This window comes from Pinus tabuliformis, chromosome X (assembly GCF_031772625.1).
Source record: "Pinus tabuliformis cultivar Carrire ecotype Pingquan chromosome X, CPIR1, whole genome shotgun sequence".
NCBI classification, from domain to species: domain Eukaryota; kingdom Viridiplantae; phylum Streptophyta; class Pinopsida; order Pinales; family Pinaceae; genus Pinus; species Pinus tabuliformis.
In genome coordinates, this window is record NC_142308.1 from 63762883 (window position 1) to 63769013 (window position 6131).

Here is a 6131-nt window from a genome sequence, read left to right on the forward strand (position 1 = left end):
CCATGGGATGACCCTGAAAGTTTGGTGCCCTAGAGTTTTCAAAGAGGAGCATTAAGGGAAACGTTTGGGATCAAATCCTCGGGACAATGTGGCAGCGGGGCATATTGTTAGCCTAAAATGATGAAGGGAAGGCCCCTAGTTAAATATTATGGGAAAGATCTGTGGTGGAACCCACAGTTACGTGGCACATGGCGTGGAGGATGTGACAAGGGATGATGTTACCCTAACGTTGAGGACCAGTGATGTCACCCCAAACCTTAGACCCCAAATATTTTGGGTATAGGGCATAGTGGAACGCCCGAGATTTAAGTTCTAGGGTGAATTGGCATGTGGGGTCCATTCTGCAAGGACAAGGGTTGTGTGGTGTGAACATATTCAGTTACCAATCAAAGGGGCTACGCCTAACACAATATGAATGGGTTGACAACTAAGATAACATTGTCATGTGGCAGTGGGGTGCCTAAATTGGATAGACATGTGGGTGCCACGTGGGAATTGCATGGGCACCACACGTGGTGCCATGTGGAATGTCAAGATGACATGGCACTGTCTGGTAGGTCTATCTTCGAATTACCATATCTTTTGATCTAAGATTCAGATTGGGACATATTTTAAATCATTGGAAAGGTCTTAATGAGACCAACACAATGATGTTATTCTTGTTAAGTTCTAAGGTAGTGGAAAAAATATCGAAACATTTAGACCCCACTCCCATAATTGGACCATGGGGGTCGGGTTAGCATATTGATTGCTTCATTCTACTCTTAGTAGGGGCTAGGGATAGTAGGAGGTATGTTACAAAAATTGAATTTGTCAAAGTCCTTAATCTTGTGAATTGGCTACTATTGGGGGGGTGGGGGGGGGGGGGGGGGGAGGTTACCCTCTCTTTTATTGAGGCTTGAAGATATAGTGGGAAGCTTCTTCTTTTTCACGTAACCTGACTTGTACAATAAATACCTTATGATGGAGTTAACGAATAAGGTAAGGCATACTGCCTCTAATTATGAGATTGTTTGTTGTAAAGCACTGATAGATCGACTTTATTTTCCTCCAAGTCTCCCTATAAATACTACAACATTAGATTTCACCACCATGCAAAATTATTGGGATAACAAACATGTCAAACAAACACTTATTTTTTCCCGCAACCAAAACTTAGCTTATAATTTATAATTCATTTCAAGAGAAAAAACGATTTACAACCTCCACTAGTCCTTTTTTGAATACTGCAATTCTAGTTTAGCTTATGATGAATACCAATTCCAATATTATATGAAGAGACTTTTTCCAAGTTCTATTTATCGTAAACAAACTTAAGGTATGTGGCACAACTTAACTTAATAATTGTTATGTTTGTTTTGTCAATATTCACAATCATCCTAGAGTTAGTGCAAAACTATTTCATAATTTCATGCTACTTTTTGGGGCAAAAAGCTTCATTGCTAAAGATCATTCTCATCTTCATAATATAGGAGGAGGATGACTACTGCCCTTGCAAGGTCAATACCCACACATCTTACTTTCTTTAAGCAAGAAACAAAGGATATCCTTACTTGACCTCCATATCACAAGCACTTTTTTCTAATGACCCCTCACTACTTTTAAATTTGGTATTACTCTCTCGTGTAACCTCATCGTTACATCTCTCAACTCAAATGGGACCGCAATATCTTCCAGTATCTTCCAAAGGTTACTTTGAGGCACTATATCAAAATATTTTACGAAGTCAATAAAGCAACATGGGGGATTACCTTTATTAACACTCTTTAGCTACAATCCTAGGAGTAAATAAATGATTTAAAGTTGAGTGATCACAATGGAAACGAACTTAGCCTTTAGCTCCTTTATCATGGTTTTCTAGCCATAAGCTAATCTTCTTTCCTAAAATAATACCATATAACCTAGTCATAATAGGATTAATCATGATGGTGCAATAAATTGAAGTGTTATTTTTGTCACTGCTTTTAAAAATGTGCACAATAAGGCTTTATGTCAAAAATTAGTATAAACTTGCCTTAACAACAATAATTAAAGAGGTTGTGGATGAGAGCAACAAGTATAGATTTAACAACTTTTAGAACATTTTCCTAAAAACTCCCAATGCCTTTAGATGTACCCTTTTTGTGATACATCACCGTGAACTCAATATCTTCAATAATGAAAGTTTTATGCATTGTTAAAATCCTCTGATTGTTGTTTAAAATATTTGGGGATTCATATACCTTTATAAGGTATAAGTCTAATATCTAACAACAATATTACCGTGCATATTAACCTTTTTTTGTTAAAATAGGTCACCAAAACTGTTTAGTTCAAATTTAGAGAAAAGTGAGTGTTTCTCTTAGTTTTTATGTGAATATTTATGCTTCTTCTTTAGGTTCAAACTTAGAAAAATTTGAGAGTTTCCTTTTGTTTCTATCTACATATTAATGCTTCTTTCTTTAACCAAAGTCTCACTCTTTTATTTCCATACCTTGTTTGGATTCATTTAAGGCATTCCTAATATTTTTCTAGTAAACTTGCATTATGTAATACTCCCTCCCACCCCCTTGAACTAGCTCAAGCTATGGAAGGTGTTACTTATGACTCTAACCCAACCTCCAAGGTCCATTATGAATATATGGTTACAAAATTCCTCTTTTTCCATCTTCATCGAAACTCAAAACAATTTCTACCATTGCATTCAGCTCGTCAAGAGATTTCTGACAATATAAATTTTGTCTCAATCTAACTCTTGGATTGAACGTTATGCCCATTCAATTTTTAACTAATTGTATTGCCCCATATCAATAAGGGACTTCCATGTGACTCTACCATGTCATCATAAATAGTTCCACATCACCCAGGCACCTACGTGGCATCCACATGGCCATTACCAGGTCCCCATGATGCATGCGACGTCAACCCAGGCACGTGGGTCCCACAGGGCCAACCTCTTCGTGTTATGTGGAAATTTCTAGTTATATTTGGTTCCAAAGTAATTGGGGGTGTCATGCAATTGCTCATTATTGACATGCCCCAAACCTCGAGACTTACATATTTACTTAACTCCATCATGGAAGATTTGGCTTAGCGAACATTTGGGGCTCCACAAGGTTGTGCACCAATTGCCACCCCTAGATATTGGATCCCCTAGATCTTATGTACACTTAGTAAAAATTTGGCCCTAATGTTATTCATAACCTCTCTTGTGTGTATAAACTCCCCCACATCTGAATTCCCCAAATTCTGAATGCATTTAATACAAAAAAATTTCCCCAACCTTATTTGGGACCCCCTAACATGTGCACAACTTGCCCACATCCACATACATCATTATACTTATTTGAATAACTTGAAATGGCTAGCAACTAAAGGAGGGACTTCAACTCTCTGCCCAGTCATAGGCTAGTTACACTACAATCTTTCTTGCAACTGAGCACCCCCAAGTTGAATCTAAATTTTGAGGGGATGCTTGCTCAAGAAATCCTCCCAAGGCTCAGTTGGGGTATTTCTTAGTTCCAAGAGTTTAAATCCACTATCTAGGCAGTTTATCGACTGTATTTTCAAAGCGAGCACTATAGGATCTTGTAGCCCATTGTACAGGTGGTTTATAAGCTTCATAGTAATCACCGCAATGGCTCAATTCACCCCGTTGAGTGGTTTCTCAACTTTATAGCAAGCACTCATGTGGTTTATCATCCCATTCAACAAGCACTGAGTGGTTTATTGGCATATTTAACAAGAACTTAGTGGTTTTGTCAGCTTACTTAGAAATCACTCATGGTTCAATCCCCCTCTGAGCCTCCCACTAGCCAGTCAGGCATAGGCATACACAATCCAACGACCTCAACACATCAATACAAGGGAAAACCACCCTAATTTTAGATTACAACACTCAATTACGCTTCCAACGTTTCTCCTGCGCTCCATGTCTAGTGTCTCACGCTACTTTTCTATGTTGTCCTCTCTTCTCCTACTTGTTTTTCCCTTCTTGCTTCTTGTTTTTCCTTTAGTCCCTCTGTATCCTGTGAAACCGCAGAACTATGCCTTCCCTTACATTGTGGAACAAAACATCCACAATTTCCTCCATGCAATCATGTCTTCCCCAATGTTAGGTGGTGGTTCGATCTGTTATTCCACCAAATTCCACTCTCCCACTTATTTGATCTCCCTTAGACTTGGCTCATTATGTGTTTCTCTTCATGCCAACATTTCATATTTTTAGTATTTTCATGTAAATAGGTTAATACTTGAATTGTTTACAGGATTTGTCGTAGCTAGTCGTGGTTGCCATGTTGGCCTTTACAATTATGAGCACATATACAAAAATATAGGGTAGAAATCTGGCACTGTTACAAACCCTTCCCCCTTAAAAGGAACATTGTCCTTAGTGGTTCTATAACTAGAAATCAAAATAACATATTTGATCTTTATAATCACAACTCTTACACATTCGCTTAATCACTAAACACAAATGGGCACAATACCCTTATTTGTTTGGTCATTGCTTAGATTGCTTCATCAGGTCCAAAGTGCTTCCATTTCACCTTGACATATTCTATTACTTGATTCTAGAGCATGGTCTACCTCTGGTCTATGATACACGGCGATTTTGGTTAAAAATATCCCTCGGGTTCCACCTGTATCATAGATCAATCTACAATAGGACTAGTGTCATGTACATATTTCTTAAACAAATAAATGTGAAAAACATCATGTGCTTTCACTATGGGTGGCAAGGCAAATTTGTAAGCCATTGGCCCCACTCTTTCCAAATTTGAAATGGTCCACAAAAAATAGGAAGCAACTTGGTGAGAGACCCCTACTCTCAGTGAACTCTTCCTTAGTCTGATGGAGAGGGATACATGTTCTCCCACTTGGAATTATTTATGTATTCTATGTTGATTTGCATAACTATTTTGCCTATCCCAGGGTACCTTCAATTTCTATTGGATTTTGAGCACTTCTTGCTCCATTTTCTTTAGCATGTTTGGTCGAAGAACCACTCTATTTACTAGGTCATCCTAGCTAATAGGAGTGTTACATTTCCAACCATACAATGCCTCAAAAGGGCTCATATTTAGTGACCCTTGGTACCCATTATTGTATGCAAACTCTACTAATGGTAGGAATTATTCCCACCTCTTTCGCTGATGCATGATATACATTCTTAACATGCCATTTAAAATTATGTTCACTCTCTAAGTTTTTCCGTCACTTTGAGAATGGTACATTGTGCTAAATGCTATATGGGCTCCAAAACTAGCGACAATTCCTTCTAAAATTTTGAAGTGAACTTGGAATCTTAGTCTAAGATGATTTTCTTAGGTATTAAATGCAATCCAAATATTTCCATCATGAATATTTGATTTATGTCAATGTCTTTATGGTTGGACTTGATAGTTGTGAAGTGGGTTACTTTACTCAACTAGTCCACTACCACCATAATGGCATCATTTTGTTTGGTTGTTTTTGGTAATCACACAATTAAGTCCATGGATATGACTTCCCACTTCCACTCAAGAATTGGGATTGGCTATAACAATCCTGCTGGGTTCCTGCATTCTACTTTGACTTGTTGGCATTCTAGGAACTTGGCAATGTATTCAACAACTTCCTTCTCGAAATTATGGCCAATAATATGCTTTCTTTATGGTTTTTATCATTTTATGATAACCAATATGACTTAATTAAGGCCTCTTATGAAACTCATCCATGATGAGCTTCCTTAAATCAACTACAAAAGGCACATACCATCTGTCTCTGAACAACTTCATGCCATCATCAACGAGCTTTCAACTCTTGCTCATTGATCCCTCTAGATCTTGTTGTAAACCTTCCTTCACATGTTGGTAATGCTCATCATGTGGTAATGCCTCTTTGATCCTTTCTTTGACAACAATTTCATAAGTGCTCATGGCTGCCAAATGGGTCACTTGCACACTTCTACTAAGTGCATCTTCTACCTTGTTTTCCTTGCCTTTAATGTGCTTTATATGAAAGTCAAAATCGTTGATCAAAGCCAACCATTTTGCCTATCTAACATTTATCTTGAGTTGTTCAATCAAGTATCTCAATTCTCCATGGTTTGACATCATAAAAAAATTCGCCCAAGCAAGTAGTGCCTCCACATATTTAAGGCGTACACT